This window comes from Manacus candei, unplaced genomic scaffold (assembly GCF_025592945.1).
Source record: "Manacus candei isolate 608988 ecotype Guabito, Panama unplaced genomic scaffold, ASM2559294v1 h1tg000048l, whole genome shotgun sequence".
Lineage (NCBI taxonomy): Eukaryota > Metazoa > Chordata > Aves > Passeriformes > Pipridae > Manacus > Manacus candei.
This window is the reverse complement of record NW_026138096.1, coordinates 8844919-8863076: the sequence shown is the minus strand read 5'-3', so window position 1 is coordinate 8863076 and position 18158 is coordinate 8844919.

The following is an 18158-nucleotide window of genomic DNA, read 5'->3' as shown; positions in this document are numbered from 1 at the left end:
ATATACTGCATTATCTAGTGTAAGAATAAACTACAGTGCAGATTATGCAAATGCTGTTATATAAGGGCAGCAGTTACTGCAGTGTCTTCCCTGGTATATATCAGTGTACTGTAGCAATTAAACAGTATAGTGAAGCCATAGCAATTACCATTCTAAATTATAATAAGCAATTCAATATACACTATAGGATAAATCATTTCCTTATAGCAACCACTGTATACGTGCTTCGGTTTTTATTCTAAAGCCCTTATTACTTGTCATCTGAACACTGTGCCAGGTGATTTATACTGAGTGCTTGTACTTTCAATGCATATTTATTATATGACTTTTGCAAAAAAATGCTCATAATGATTATAAGTGTGTTAACTTACTATCAGTTTGCAGTGGTATCCTCAGAAAAGAAATCCATGGTCTAGTGGGAAGGTACCCTTTGAATTTTTTTTTTTCAAGAACCCATCCAGAATTAGACATAATCTTCATATAATCTGAATCTTAATGAAGCTAACTCCTCATAATTTTAGGGGATTTAATTCAGAATTAAACACATGAACTACTAAGCTAAATTCTATTCAATTTTAGAATCAGCTTTCTTTCTAGCTAGTAAACAGATTCCCACTAAAACTTGTGCATGATTTTAATTACAGATAAGTTTCTCTTTAAAGGCCACAGCATTCATGCTCAGGTTGCTAAGCTGAATTCAATACATCTATATGTTAAAGGTAGCAAGCTAATGTGTAAACAGGGAAAATATTGGAACCAATTGCTGTTAATTTGGTTTTGATCAATTCACATTGACTGCACTTTACATGCAAATAAGAAGCGTGTTGGATTATTCCAGCTGAAAAGAGCTTAGATACTGAACTCTTTTTAAAAATAAAAAAAAATTAAAGAATAAATGAAACTGGAAACACAGAAGGTGGAAAGGCCTGTGTTCAAAGAGAAGCAAAGAACTACTGAAAACATATATGTTAGTATGGCTTAGTACAGATTTATGGAGCTCTTGTGTAGGGACTCAAGACAGGAAATTCTGGATCTTACTTAGAGTATTATCATTTCTTATGTGTTAAGACTATTAAAAATTGATTGCCTCATTTAAAATAGTTTTGAAAACTTTGCATGATCCAGGTAAAAGTGAAAAAGCAAATATAATGTGAAGACGGACAGAAAGAAAAAAGAATAAATGTGCAAGTTACCATTTGGTAGCATCAGATCTCAACAAAAAAAGTCTGGATATCAGGCCAAGAATATGTGCTCTTCTTTAACTTTACAAATGTCTGTAACCTGTAGTAGGCACAATATTTTGCATTAACGGCACTGCAGAAGAAGAAGGTGAATGGACTGCAGTGATCACAAAGTAGTTGTAGGTCAGTGATGCATTTGATCCACTCTCCTACCCACAAAAATCATTCCATCTGACTTACAATGAATGATGTAGGTAGAGAAATACCTGTTGGAGCACAAAGGAGAGCAACAGAGAATGTGTGTAATGCTGCTGGCAGTAGTGCTGTTGAGCACTGTGGCACTCAAAGCCAGGGAGCTGTTTACATCCCATCGACTTCAAGAGCACTTTAAGACACGTGAAGACACTTTCTTGAACAAGAATGCTTTCTTCAGAACTAATATTACCTTTAATGACCCCAAAAGGAAGTAGCCTAAGTTGTGAGGATTTGTGAAAACCAAGAAGGGTATAGGTATATTTACTGGAAGAAACATGAAGGAAATTCGCAAATGAGATGAAGTCTTGAAAAATGAATAATTTGACACTAATCCAGAAGGGAAAATATCCAAAGTAGATCACAACTCAGAAGAAGAAAGTTGGAAAGCAATAATTACCCTGAAGTATGCCCAGGAATGATAACTTACATTAGACATGAAGAAGTAGTGTTCCTAGAAGCAGTGTGGTATTTCTGCCCATGGTGACATAGAGGAGTTCCACGTTCCACTTAAAAACCTGTAAAAAGAAAACACTCAGCTATTGATGGTGTGAGAAAGCTGATGGGTTGCATGGCTCAGCCTGCAGCTTCAGCATTATCTCATATGAAGCTGGAACTTTGCTTGGGATCAAGATTGTAGCTGTAATCAATAAACAACTGATTCAACTGGTAAGGGAGCAAAATAAATACATTCACTGTGTTTCAGTTATTATTGCTAACTTCCAAAATGCCACCCACCCACCTCAAAAGGTCAGAGATGTGTAAAAGGCGTGACCTTTTCCCATCACACCCTTCTTTTCAATAGCTTCAGGTGTGAGGGAAGACAGTTATGAGAACAAGTCTGGATTATTTTGAGTATATCAGTAAATGTCCAAGTCAGTTCAAATATTCTTGAAACACATGGTTAAAAAAAATCTTAGAGAACTGAAAAATTAAGTTATTTTTTGTCCTCCCTGTGTTTTTTACTTAAAAGTTTTACAGGATTTTTGCTTTCTTTATGCTGACAGTCTGCAGGTTCATAAGCTTCTGGCTGATTTTTCTGGGTATGGATTCAGGTGGTATACACCAATGAAAATTGTATTGATAGCTCTGAGCACTAAATTCCATTTAGCTATAAAACAGGCATAGTTTAAACAATGCAAACTGCAAGATTGGATCATGCCTCTGTGTGTCAACTCTGATATACAGTTTCTATCTCTTTGCATGAGAGGAAGAATTCATCTCTGTCATCTTGAGCACTCTGCTAAGGCTGCTGGCAAGGCAGCTGCTGACTTTTGTCTTATGTTGCAGGTTTTTGTCTGCTGACCTAGACCATAACCCTCAAAATCCACAGGCAAGTCTATTAAGGCTTCTCTTGGGATACATATGATGCAATAGTGACTCTTTTTTATGTTTGCAACACTGAACACTTCCAGAATGGCTTTCAAGTTTGAGGCAAAATTACCAGCATCTTAGGACGTAGGAGAGCTTGCATAACTTCAAAAGAATGTTTCCATGAAATACCTAGATCTTACTTGATGGATCTACATGGCATTACACTGGGCTCTGGAGACTTCCTTGAGACTCTTTCGGATGCCTCATTATATTGAATTTCTTGGGTGAAAGTGCTCTCTCCTAAGGTTTTTTAGGTTTCCATAGGCTCACAAAGCAGAGGATAAGCACAGAAGGAAAGGGCCTGTCTGGTTGGATCTCTATTCATTCCATTGCTTCAGATGAGAGGTCCTTGTGGTGGATGTCCATGTAGGTGCTGATGAGTTATTATTGTGCTCAGTAACTTTCCAAGACAGATGCCAGAGAGGGATGTGACTTTGGAGTGTAAGTCCTAACTAAATTCTATTGCGTAAAATGAACTTTCTTACTACATAAAGGGATGTCCCAATCATTCTTGAACTTTCTTAAGATATAACTCACAATATTTTCTTTCACAAGAAAGATATTATGGTAGTTACACTGAAAACTCGTTGCTGATATACTCCAGAATTTGGACTCCTTATAAACAGTTTCTCTGGAATATACTATATGTTCACGTGGACCTACAGATTCCTTTGGAGATGTGTCCTGTTTGTGACTTTTGTGCCATGTCATGGATACTCATTCTCCAAGCTTGCTGAGCTAGCTGTCTGTTTGTTGGACAACCTTTTTGGCCCAGTTCGTGCCTGACCTACTTTGTGAATTCTGGAGAAACTGTTAGCTGATCCATCCTCAGCTGGACTTAGCTGGGATGATAATTCCTGGGCTGGCCCAGAAATCCCCTCTGTCTCTTAAGATAGCATTTCTTTTCATCAAATGTGGTCTCAGTTGCTCGTTTTGTGAGACAATAACTTCTGAAATCTCTAATCATAAAATGACCTTTTCTTTGCCGTACTTTTTTATTTTCCATCTGCAAGTTCTTAGCTCCAATGGCAGATTTTAACAGTACCAGCAGTCTTGGATCTTTTTCACTCTTTTTTAATTGCCATTGGCTTTTCTTTCTCTGCTAATGTCATCCTTTCTTATGACATGCTGCCTCATGGACTTGTACCTGAATTAAAGATAACAGGAAGTTCAACTTTTTTTGGGGGTGACAGTCTGCCTCACCTTTTGCTGGAGCAACGATTAATTGATCTGAGCTAGTGGTCAATCACCTCTTATGCTGTGTTCACACCACAGGTACTTGGTAAATATAGTCAAGAAATGTGGATTATGACTGCCTGCAATGTATCTGTGGGGTTTGCCACAGGGTGAGCTATTCCAGATTCTGCTTTTTTGTGGATGTTGGCCTTCAGCCCTCAGTCTTTCCCCTGGCAGAGGTCCCTTGGATCTTAGTGTTTTGGATTCCTTTGTTGTGTGTCTGGTCCCACAAGACTTCAGTCTGGACTAGGTAATATCCTTGTTTAAAAAAATTCTCATCTTTTGGTCTAAGATGAATTCTAGTCTTATGCCATACTTGTTCACAGTGTACTGTGTCCTTTTGCCCTGGAGTCATATCCCACCTTGATTTTCATGGCCAAAAATGGGTTAGGCCTTGCACAATTTGCCTTTTTTCCTAAATCAATTGGGCATGTTTTTCTTCCTGTTTTTGTCTTTTTTTTTCTTCTATTTTTCTTAGATTCTATCAGACAGATTTTGTTTTCATTGCCTGCACAACCACTAAAAACATAACCAGGAGCTGAATCAGCAATTAGTGACTCCCTCTCTTTTCCTACTCTATGGTGCTTATAGATGCAGCCTGTTGGCCCTGCACTTTTTTCCTTCAAAGACTCATCTTTGACCAGTGTCATTGTTCCAGTATTGTTGCTTGGGGTTTTTTTTCAGTTGACTTTGCTATTTTTTGGGTGCAGTTCTCCTTTACACAAAGACCTTCTTAAAATGACTGCAATTTAAAGGGCGATTTATTTATAACTATTTTATTTCTAGGTGGACTGGGGGAGTAGGTTGTCTAATATTGCCAGCGTCATTTAAAATAACAATAGTATAAAGCAGAATAAGGTGTTTTAATTTTTAGTGACATTTATTGTATTTTTGAATACATTACGCCTTTGGTGAAACTCTTGTTCCATTAATAGAATGTTTTCTTATTTCTTCCCCCTCTCATAAAAGTTTACTTACAATAATTTTGTAAAGCTAACTGCAAAATATGGGTTCCAGGCCTTGAAGATCTTTTCTGATGTTCTTTTAACAGCATATCTACTGTAGGTATGTGATTTTTTACTGGTAAATGAAAATGCCAGGAACTTACTGTATGTTACTACAACTTTGTCTGTAATAACTTTAAATCCCATTATGATCATCTCATTTTACAGCATACTTTGGTCCTAAGATCAGTAAATCAAGAGAATAGCATGCTAGTTACTATCTTTGGACACAGATTTCAGAGAAAATGCAGCAGTTTTACACAATAGGCAGCAGAGAATGAGGTTTTTAAGCCCTTGGTCATTCACTGGGGCTCCCTGGCTTCCTGTGTAATATGTAATAAGTAATTTGAATTTATTTACATTGAATGTTTTTGCAATGCTTTACCCGTGGTTGTACCAGGGAAGAAGAAGAAGAGGAGGAAATATATGAAGAAATTGCAGCCTCTGTTGGGGTAGATGTAGTCTCCAGAGCCTGGACATGCTTCAGCATGTTCCATGTTTTATATAATGCAGTAGCCCCTCCATGGGAATTCAGAATGGTGCATGAGATTCTCTCCAGCATTAAAGATGGTGTAAAATACAGATAAAGAGAACAACAAAAAATAGAGCTATGGAAGGTCATCTGTCACACTCATTCTCCATAAGCTTGTTAGATTTTTAAATGTCTTATGGCCTTTCTTCATCTTTTAAGTTTTTTATCTGATAAAGAAGTGAATTCCAGAACCATGCAAAATCCTGCTTGAATTTCAGACTCTCTGACATGTGAACCTCTAGACACCTGTCAACTGCTGTTCCAAAGCAAAATACTTTCCAACCACTCTTCAATATATAAGGATTTACCTGCTCCATGAACTGACTGCAATTTACTTACCTCATGTAGAAAACCACTGTGGAGCAGGGGATTTTGATCACTTTAATAGGCAGAATCAGCATGGCATCATGAAGGGCTGCTCTGAAGCACCAGGACAATTTTCAATGCGTAGAGTTAATACTGGCAAAAGTAGTAAAAAAAGATTACTAGAATGAACCTGAAGCTGCAGTGCCTTCTTGAGGGTTATCAGTGTGGAAGGTTTGTTTGCTTGTATTTCAATGCTGATTCCAAACCTTAGGTGGGTTCAAGAGATTGAGGTGAATAAATAATTCATAATGTTTTTCTTATTTAGCTGGTTTGATTCTGTGCCAACCGGCCATAACTATGCAGCTGGTGAAAATATATCTGCATCAAAAACTTGGAAAACCTAAAGAAAGAAAAAAGAATACAATGTTTGAGGTAAATCCAGGCAAAGCAGCTTTATTCTCTGAGCGTCAAACTGTTATGTTTAAGTTTTGTTTTGATCAAAAATCAAGGTTTTAGTTATATTTCCAAATTTAGACTTTGTAAAAACAAGCACTTTAATCCTTGAAGCAGATCAAAATGTTTTGGGGTTTAGGAGTTTTTCTCACTCAATTTACAATTGCATCAGGTATTTTTACATTTTAAAACCCCGCTTACAATATCAGCAGCTCAAACATTCCAGCACTGTGTGTTTGAAAGTGAAAAGATCAGTAAAACTAAAGCTGATGTTACGGCCGTTTTTTCTTTGTCAAAACTGAGGGAATTGTGTGAAGCAATAGGAAGATCTGAGAGAATGCAGTACTGTGTACTGGGTTTTCATAATTTCAAACAAATTAGTCAAATAAGTTTTCTTATCTCTCTTAAAAGAAAAGAGAATAGAGTATCTTTAAGAGTCTATCCCCAATTGTGGGGAATAGCTTAAAGGTTGTACCTGAGAATAAAGGAATCTGGCTCTCCTTTCTTAGGTGATCTGTAGACCACTTGCTGCTGTAAGCTTGAGACGAGATTTGGCTCTGGCTTCTGAAATGAATTATTCCTTCCACACCACAGGCAAACATCTGTTACAGGACTGCTTTTTCCTCAAAGACTGTCTGTTTACAACTTTTTGGATTGGCTGTGTTACCCCATCACAGATTTATTCATACTAAAATCTCAGTTGCATAATATAGCGTTGCTGTGAAAGCTGTATGAAATATTCAAAGTAAAAAGCAAAGTCAGCACCTTGTTGAGGCTTCCCAGGTGAGACCTTTGATTGCAAATTGAAAATGTAGACTGTGTCTACAGAAACAGTCATTCTCAAAACACTTTAAAGTAAACCTGGGTGATTTGTGCTCTCGTGTTCAACCCTGTGAAATGTTCTGTTCCTAAAGACTCAAGTATGAAATCTGGTAAGAGACAAGAAAGGCAATTTTAGACAGATCATCCTGGCTCAAATTAAATGAGCACAAATTCGTGGATGAAGGTCACTGTTGTAGTTCTCTCAGCAGCGTGGAGAAGCTGTGTGAAGGGGGGGTATTTATGGAGGAAAACACATCCCAACCTGAGACAAATATATAAACATCACTTGCTTAAGAAGTGTTGTGATAGGATGGAACTGCCCTCTCATACTGCCTTCCCTTCTCCCTCCCATAGAGCAGAATTCTAGACTGCCTACACTGAATACCTGGCTGTTAGATGGCTCATGCTGGCAGGGTGGGAAGGCTGCATCTGGAGCACTTTGTCAGCAGCCACAAGTAATACACAGCATGCAAAGCATGGTAAGTAACTTACTTGTGCATTCCTGTATTGGGGAATGTGGGAAAGGGACTATCCCACAGTTAATGATGAAAGAATAGCCACTGAAAAAAAAACCAGGTATGCTATCTTGTGTCTTTATCTCCCAGAGCTTCATCTTTGAAGCTGATACCTCACCCGATTGTCCTTAGGGATGATGCCTACAAAATAGTCCCAAAACTCAACTTATCTGTCTCATCTTATTGCTCATCTGCTGGGGAACATGAGCTGAACCTGGACAGCAAAATGACCCACAATTTATACTGTGTCTCTTTTGGCTTCCCAGAGGAACTAGCTTTAACATTTGACAAAATCAGTGTAGCAGCTAGTTGTATGAAGCAGAAACACCAACACCAATTTTAGACTATAGTGCTGAGGTTTAAATGTTCTCAAAATACCATTAAATGCTTACTTTTCCCTAATATACTAGGAAAAAAATATAGACTTGAATACTGTTGTTAGTTTATATGATGAAATTGATAACAATAATCCATTGAAGGATATGTCCATGCCAAATCCTTTTGTAGAGAGTTTTGACTTTTTTTTTTTCCAATTACAGATTTTCACTCTTCTAATAGATTAAGAAAAGCTTGGATTCCTTAATAGGTGTCTGCACAGCATGTGGCCTTGACAGAACTAAGAACAGCAATTGCTATGTTTTTAAAATGGAATGGTTTGTAAATTGTAAGATTAACCCTAATTTTAATATAATTTTTTTGCAAGTATTGGTTTGATAGCTCACAATAACGTGTAAATGTTAAATTAAGCTGAGCTATTTGGTTTTGTCCTGGCATAATTTCACAAAGTATAAAACCATTTTTATAACAGCATGGGATTAATACACTGAATATCTTTCCATGTAGAGCCAGAAAAAGGCAAGTCGGGAAAGAAATCTATGAAGATTTTTGTAATGGAATAAGCTTAAAAGTAAAATTTCATGCCAAGCAATTTGCACTGCAGTTTTCAGTTGCATGCTATAGTTGTAAATGAAACTTGTTTTCAAGTCTTTTTATAGAATAATAGAATCATAAAATAGTTGGTGTTGAAAAGGACCTTAAGGTTCATCTAGTTCCAACACTCCTACCGTGGGCAGGGACTCCTTCCACTAGACCAGACTGCACAAAGCCCCATCCAACCTGGCCTTGGGCACTTCCAGGGGAGGGGTAATTTTGAGTAATCTACTGTGCTTATTACAACACACAATCAATGTGTTTTCACATGTACATGCAGATGTAGGTGACCATGCACAGGGCATACACCATTATGTCACTTCATTTATACTTTATTCTCTGCATCAAGAAGGTGAAATTAAAAAAAAAACCTTTATCCTGAAGAGACAGTGATGTGGGGGAACTTCAAAAGTTCAGGAACTTTTGGTCTTCTTTGGGGCAATTTTACTGCTTTTGTTTCCTTTTCAGAATTACTTGACTGTATTGACACAGGATTGAGTATGCTCTGGAAGCAACTCTGGCTGATGGCATCCCTCAGGCCACTTTTTCCTTCTTAAATATCGGGTTATGACTCCCATTTCAGGAAAACCTTACAGGTACAAGTAATCTGCAGTGCTGATTGTTTGTATCCCATGAATGTGGCAGAATTAATCTTTCAGCTGAGTGGTGCATGAATGAATCCTACCACTACCTTCATCTTCAGGCAGACTCAACTGCATCCCTATAAGTAGCCATTCTACTCTTCAGCTTCAGAAAATACGTTGTTTATATTGGTACTGCATATGTGCAGCTCCAGTTCAAGTCTGCTGTGGGTGAGAGAGCAATAGAGGGATGCAACAGAGGAGTGTGAGTGAGGGCATAGACTTTGATTTTGCTCATGGGTGTTTAGGGAAATCTGAAGTTGTCCCAAATATCACAGGCATGTTTCTTTATCGGGAACAGATGTCAGTGGATTCATCCCAGAAAAGAGAGGTGCATAGGCAGACAGTGCCAACTATTTGTTTGTAAGTGACTTTTTTTTTAAGCACAATAGCCTTTGTGTGTATTGCTGTCCCAGAAGAAGAGATTAGAGGACTGTTGATATCAGGGACTCCTCAGCCTTGCTGACCAGGGCTTGGTGAAGTGCAGTGACTGGGAAGTGAGGTTAGAAAAATTCAGGATGCAATGCTCTAGCTGTTGAAGATTAAATGCTGGAAAAACCAGCATGGCATCAGCATGACTGTTGAATCCTGAGGTCAAACGGTTTCTTACATCGGGCTTTTTGGCACTTTGACCTGGGGACATACAGAAGCAGCAAACTTCATGCAATTATGGTGGTCCCCTCTGGTTCTTGTCCTGAGGGACCCTGGACTCTGTCATCATTCCTGCAATTCCCCAGAGAGATCATACCAGTTTACCTTCACACTGTGATCTCACTGATGAATTTACTCAATGCACAACTTGGCTTCTCTGGTGGTATTCTTGTATTGTTTCTCTACCATCTAAACCACCAGGGACTGACTGTTGAGGAGACAGGACTCAAAGCAGGTGGACCAGAACTCTGGTGGCATCAATGATTCTGTCAAGTGTTTAACTGAAGTCACTTTGGGTGAGAAACTTCCTTCCAGACCTAATTGGAAGGAATGACTGAGGATCTACGGTCTTTCTTTGCAGCATGGGGAATGATTTGGCCACTGGACACATCAAATTAACCCTACATCAGTTTTGGATTCTGGACTGGGTTCCTGCTTCTTGTTTCTGAGGAACAGAGATAACATTGCTCTGGACGAGTAACAGGATATCTGAATGACACTTAATTGCCAGAGAAATACCAGAGAGATTAGAAGAACTAGAATCACTTCTCTCCTAAACTTTTACGAAGTTCATTAGAAAAATTGCTTATTTTCCACAGCATGCTGACAACTTGTCAGTGAAGGATGGAATGGTGTGCTCTGCATTTTGATTAGAACTTGATGATTTATTAATATTGTAATAAATTTTATATTAACATTTCTTAGTAGTAGTTGCAAATCATGAAACACTGTATTTTCCCATGTTCATGGAGTGTTTTTGGATTACTGACTTGGCTTCAGGAAGCACGGTGGAGACTGTTGCACAGTACGCTAGAGGAAACTTTGATCCATCAGACACTATGAAAACATAATTTGTTCTGAGAGATCTGTGTCCTATTATCACTAAGAGCCTGATCCAGTGTCAGTTCAAGAAAACATCGGGTGACTGAGCATAGGAGACCAGGAGCTCAAAGCATTGGATACTTTCCCAGACCTGGTGCTTTGCTGGTCTTCCTTCTGTTTCTCCTTACTGGGGCAGTAGCTGAGGTCAGATTGATGAGGAAACCACATTTATTTTCTGATTTGCAAATTTTAGCGCCAGCAGCTAGTTCTGGGGCATACTGTGTGCTAAAATGTGGTTAGAAAATAATCTGGGGTGGTGTAGGGGGAACATCATGATTTTTTCTCTTCCATGATACAGCTCATTGGTTTGCTCATCAGTAAATTGATTAATTGGACGTATTTGAGAGTGTTTTCACAAAAATGTTTGAGCTATATGATGCCCCCCCACAGACTTTTTTTTTCCTGCAAGCTGCCATCATCAGTGATTTGGAAGTGTAGAAAATGGTATTATAAGGGAACAGATGCGAACAAAAGGGGTGAAATTGAATGTATTAGTATTCAGCGGTCTGCTTTTGATTACCTCTGACTGGAAAATATTTGGAAGCCACCAGGGTCCCCTCAAGTGTTATGATTTCGTAAATTCAGCCCTCGTGTGTTGGGATTCAGGCTCCCTTATTGAAATTGAATTGATATTTTGTAAACTTCATTTGTGAATAATGTGATCTGACAGGGACAAATGCGAGGGAGAATTGTTTTCAAACCTTCTCCAAATGAAACTTATTATTGGGTAAATACGGATTTCTTTGTCTCTTTTCCTCTCTTTCTATCCTGAGCGTCTTCATGGCCTGAATATGTATCAACTTTTCCAAGGTAATTGAATTGATTCAGTCATGTGTGGGCAACAGAAATGGGCAATAGAATATATTCCTGATGGGGAAAAATTGAAAAGTAGAAGGGTTTCTACTCAGGTGCAGGGCTGGGAGGGTCACAGTGCTATCAGAGGAGAGAGACATGCAGGAGCTTCTTTCTGATTATCTCAGCTTTGGCCATTCTCTCCCTCAATAATCGCCCTCTGATATAACGCCGGCTTTCCAATTTTGCCGGCCAGCACCATGCCTCAGATGTGTTACATATTAATTTCCCTTTGCAGAAAATTTGCCAAGCTTTAGCTCAAATTCAGTTAGTCGGATTGATGAAAGTGGCAAAAGGATACGACGTTTACTGATTCTCCCTTTTCACCTTTGATTAGCTCAACCTGTGAATTATTCTTGCCCTGTCAGTGTGCCATTAAACGAGCTGGGGCCAAGGTTGCAAGTTCATACTTTCTGATGTAACTGAGAGAAAATGTGTTGAGCCATGATTTGTCTGACAGAGACCTAGGATCGTTTCAATGCTGTGTTGCCATTATTTTAACAGGTCAGCCCTTCGTGAAATAAAGAAACAAAAATAAAAGCTCTGCATTTGTCATCATAATCTTCATTTCTAGCTCATACTGCTGGCACCTGCTCATTCACAGTGCTTCTGTGGTGGAAGAACTCATTGTCCTTGCTCCAGATAAGCTGGAAAAGTCCATCCCTCCCTCTCCTGGTTGATATTTTCAAATTAAAGCTTGCTAGTCTGTAGTGTTTGTATCCCATAGGGGTTGCTGCCGCAGACTGGAAACTATGTAGTTAACTTTTTCCCCCCTTTTTGTTTTTGCTCTACCACCACATTTCAGGTTTGATCTCTTCTGGAAATGCCAGTCTCTTGTGCTGCATAGTGCAATAGCATTTCTCCCTACCAGGGAAGCCTAAGGGAGAGAACTTGGTTTCCTGTGCTTTCCTGTTACTGCACTGCTTGAACAAATCATGTCCAGGATTTTCACTTGATGAGAGTCTTATTTTGTTGATTGTAATGCTTGGGTTTTCTTTTTAATTGTGCAATGGAAACTTGAATGTTTTTATTACAGCTTGTTTACTGGGAAGATTGTCGGGTTTGATTGCCAAGTTAGGGCAACATGTGTTTAAAAGAAATTTTCCATAATGATGCTGGGCTGCCTTTTCAAAATGCCACATTGCTTCAATCCATGCATCACTGGTGACTGTGGCCTTGAGCAAAGGGTGAAGATTTGGGTTAAAGTGGCAGGAGCCAATGAATGAATAACGTTTGTGGATATGTTTCCCTGCAATAAGTGTGCCACAAACAATTTGCTCTCTAGACCTTGCAGTGAGGATACTCAGTTTTGTCTATCCTCATGCTTTCGGGAATTCATGGAAAACACTTCTGTCCAATCACCATGGTTTTTGAATGGTCTCAGGATCTGAACAGTGGTGAGACACAGTGACAGTGTCTGCTGTCATTAGCTGACCTTTCCATGGTAATTCTGGTAAATTATTATCAACCTCAGGAGAGATGTGGATTTGGTCCCTTTTGTGCATGACACAAGAGAATTTTTACCAGAAATACTTTTTAAGAGGTTTATCATAAAATATTCCCATTTCCATTTCTTTTTTCCTAATATACCTGAAGGCACAATTTGGCACATGTCTAACAAGAATTCACTGAAGAATCCTTTCTTCAGTGTGTGTGTGCCATTTGCAAACTATGCACTTCAAGACACCCATCATAAACCTGAAAAATCTAGTTTTAAAATATCTCCTTTCTAGGAAAACTAGAGTTGTGTTGAGAACTGCAGTCTTGTCTGCCTCAGTCTTGCCTGTATAATATACATTAGCTTATAGCTGTTGAGTAGAAACAATTGTTGAAAGTAGAGAGCAGTGAGGAGAGGAATTGGTGTGCTGAACTCTCTGGGAAGGGCTTCCAGCTGACATGCAGGAAATATTGCTCATGGCTCTTCCATCACTCAGTGAACACAATTGTCTTTCTGTAATTTTCCACGGCCAAACTGGGCTTCCCCAGGTCAATAGCCCGGATGTACAGAATCGTCAAGACAAAGCACGAAGCCCCTTCACAATAACCTGTGTAACTGAAAGTGTAATAAAGACATACTCCTAAAAGCCATTCCTTGTAGAAAGTCACCTTTAGAGAGTATTAAAATCACTGACCATTAATAATGAGGCCTACATTGCAAATTAGGCTCTTCTAAATACATCAAACTACTTTCCCAAACAACAGCAACAGCAAAAGAAATTATATATGTCATGGTAGTGTTTTCTATCTTTATATAAGTTATTAATTTGCATGCTTAAAAAAAAATTGAGTCTGTTCATAGAAACACTTTGTATTCTCTCAGGCTTAAAAGTGCTCTAGCTATGGCCTGCTGACTCTTATGGCCATGAAGAATTCATGTCTTGGTTATAAATGGTATCCACTTTGGCTTCATAGCTTAGAGCTGAATAAACACAGAATCACTGAATTGTGCTCAATGGCTCTATTTATACTGTATTTTGTTAGCATCTGACATAAATCAAGCGTGATTTGATTGACTATTCCTAAAGTAGAGCTGGAATAAAATAATGAGGGTGTTTGTTAGCAGAGCTGCCAGTCTTTAGTAGTAATGACATTTAACGTAATAGGTAGCAGGTAGGTTAAAATGTGCTTTTTATTTGTTGTACATACATTTTATAAAAGAAAGATGTAGTAAGGCCCAGGGTGCAATTTTTCACACCACCCCTCCAGATAGTAAGCTAATTAAAAACAAGGCAAAAAACTGATCATGAATGAATGCATTGACCATTGTTTGGTGTTATACAGAACTGTACAAAAAAGATCATTAAATTCCATTCATCACTTTGGCTTTAAATTGATGCAAAAGGCTTGTACTTCTGTGCATAAGGTAGAGGCTAAGTGGGAAGAGTATTAAATCAGTTTGAGAGTCTTGGGAAAGAAAATATTTAACAGGAGAATAATAAAGAGCAGAATATGATAACATTGCTGTAAGGAGTGTTAGCTCGTTTGTTTTGGATGCAATTCTGAAAGGTCAAGATGAAGGTAATATAAATGTTAATACTAAAATCAGGAGGGTTTGAAATTTTCAGTTGAAGTACTTAGTGTCATTGCAATAACCAAATAAATTTTTATAATCTTCAAGTTTAAAAGTCTGTTTTAAAGAAGTCCGGTGCTATAAATTTTTGAAGTAATGATTTAAAAATGGCAAAACACTATTTTAAAATGTAATTTAGACTAGAAGTTTACATTTTGGATTTTGAGTGGCTTCTAATTTATTTATTTATTTTTAAAATGTATTAAACTTCTCTTTTGAAAGCTTCTCCAAGTACTGGCTGGAACAGCTGAACAGTCTGTGAGCAAGCACACTTGGATACTAATTAACTGATTTGCGTAAAGCTATTTTCTACAGGCATTGAGAGCATACAATCATTATGGCCATAAAAATTGACTTCTGTTTGTTACACACACTTCTACTGGAGTAATAAAAATTATTCTTGACTCTCATGTGTGCATGTAGCTACAAACTGCTATTAACACTGCCACTTGCACTTTGGCATAAAATGCTAATTGCTTATTGACCAGGTCACAGAATTTGGGCAAAAAGTATATCTAATATGAATAATGAAGTCTGGAAACCATCCTGCCTCATCTAACACAACAGAGTGAGGTTCAAACCGTGAAAAGAGTTCCCGTGGCCCAGGCCCATATCCCACACCAGGGTGTGGGCCACAGGGGGAACTGTTTGCATGGTGTCATACTTGAGCTTCTGTTTGCAACATCAGGGTAATCCTCAGGGAAGCAGGGTTTCCCTGAGTCTCAGTACAGCCCAATAGAAGAGAGAACAGACCTGCCAAGGGGGCTGCAGTCAAACAGTCTAGCAAGCTGGATCCATGTTCCACCTGCTGAACTTCATCTTGAATTATTAAATATTGCCTGTGTTCCTGAATAAGACCTCAGTGCCAAAGTGATGAAAAAGGCAGGAAATTTCAAGGGAATCAGAAGGTTTTGGGAGTTGGACTGCCAGTGAATTAGTGCAAAGGCTTTGACTCTCTGCTCTATCCTGATACTGAGCAAAACCAAATGGTGCCCAAAAGAAGGAAGTGCTCCCCAAGCGATAAAAGTGAAGGCAAGAGGCAAGATGATGAAGAGTAGGAAGGATAAGAGAAAGGAGATAGAACCTTTCAAAACACTGGTTTTGCAACATGTTTATCCGTATGCCATGTATCTGTGTGTACTTTATTCCCTGTGGTGCTGGCAGTGGGCCTGGCAGATGTGTTGTAGCAGGCATGCAAGGGGGTCTGCATGCTCGAGTCCCCAGGCAGCCAGGAGGGCTGGGGAGAGAGATGTGGTCAGAAACCCCTGTTCAAAGGAACTAAAACCACTCAATGGCAGTTTTGCTGGTTTGAGAATGGTGGTAGAAATTAACTGTCCTGAAGTTGAGGTAAGGTCTTACACTCATGGTGGTCCTTATTGGAGACTTTCAGTATCTAAATGTCATTAGGTTATCATGATGAACATCAACCTCTGTGCAGTGTGCTGGGATGATCAGACTGCCTCAGTATTTGGAGATCAGGGAAAAGACCAGGGTCCTGTTCTGCCCCCGGTGCCCTTTGATTGCTGCTGCTCCGGGAAAAATCCAACAGGAGATGAGAACACACAAGAGAGCTGGTTGCAACCCTGGGGCTGTGTGCTGCAAGACATTTTTATGAAAACATCATCCATTTGGCACAACTTTGTCCATTTCATAAGTAAAAAAAAGTGAGTTTTGACATGACTTAATGAGTCAGGTGTCTGAGGAAAGCTTGAGAAATGTCCAAAGATGGCTCTGACTCCATCAGAGGCAGAGATCCCTCCAGCTTCAGAGAGGTGATAGAAAGAGAGCAGGTTTGATCTCTTACATTCTGTTGCTTCTAAAGCTGCTCTGCATTTTGTACTGCTTTTTACTATGGCTGGGGTAGAGGTGACATGATTTCTGACTGTGTAACAAACCATTTTTGTCATACTCAGCAATGGATTGAGTAGCAGTACTTGACCACTGAAAAAGAGAAAAAAGGACAGAAACCTGTTGCCATGCTGTTCATAACTGATGTGAACAGCTTCTCAAAGCAATTTGAAAGACTTTGACAATAGAAGTACCTAGTGGAAAACAAATAGCTCTGAATTTAATCCCTTCATAAAGATGCTTTTAATTCGTCCTCCAATAACAATCTAATTTCTCACACACAGGCGCTGTAGCAATTGCTTTATGGTCTCTAAGAGGTTAAAAATCAAAGTGATGCAAAAAGATTAACTTGCTGGTCAACATCAAGGCGTTAAGCGAGGTATGTAATGCTGGGGGGGTCTCTGGGGGGTAATAATGTAGTGAATTCTGAAGTTTATAACATAAACCCATCCTTTGGGTGTCCATTTTGCTGCTAACTCAAGAGAGAGTTTCTGAGCTGGCTAAATGATAGGCAGTGGCACATCATCTGTACAATGGTCCTAAAAACACATGATTCAAAAATGTATTCCAGAGTTAGAATCTATTTCAAGACATGATTGACATAAGCTGATTTTCATGAGCTGAACGCCTTTCTTGTTTTCCTGAAGTTAACAGTTGCACTGGGATGTGGTGAGCACCAGGAAAATCTGATCTCTGAGAACAGTGGAAGAGATCATGAAATACAGCTTTGTGTAAGTCCAGATGTGTGAGCAATTGCCTCAGTGATTCTGGTGAAGCAGTGGAAATTAATGCTTCTCAGACTCAGTGTTTTGAAAGATGAGCTAAATGGCTTGTACTGCACATGTTGCTGCCTTGCCCAAGGTGCAGGAGGTGGGAAGGTGCAATTCCAGGGCACTCTTCAAAGTTTCACAGTTAGTAACACACAACTGCAGATCTTTCCAAGAGATCTCATCATTAGAGACCCTAAGTGGTTGGTTTTAATTCCAGAGTTTGAATGCAAAGGGTTCATGTCAATAACTCAGAGTTCAGGTGAGCTCTCAGTCTCAGGAGGATTGGCTTCATGGTTCTTACAATTTTATTGCAGTGTTTCAGTGTCCTGTTTGTTTTTCTCACATCAAATTCCTATTTGAAGGTGTTGTTCTTTTTTTTTCTGACTAATTTTCTCCTGCATTTGGAAAGCCTATTTTCTTTGGTCCAGGCCACTGTTCTGTGCAAATCCACATTCTGTTAAGATATTCATATTTTTAAGTTTTTGTTTGTTTGGTTTTTTTTTACTTCAGAAGGACACCTAAAGTGTTTTTGAAATTCAGTGTGCCATAGATTGAGTATGATAATAATGTACCAGCAGCTGCTATAGAAAAAATTGATTCCATTTAATTTAAGACAGAATTTGCAAAGCCTTGTAGAGTTACATGTGTTTAGCACACACACATTTTATTGAAAATTTGGTATCTTAGTCTTTTAGGTAATTCTGAAAATCTCAGTCTAAATTTTCTTTAGAATTATTTGATGTTTCCTTCAAGGAAATCTACCCATCAGACTTTTACAGGGAAAAAGCTTCTCTCAGAGCTGTAGGGTAGAATTCACCATTGATATTATGTTCTCCCCA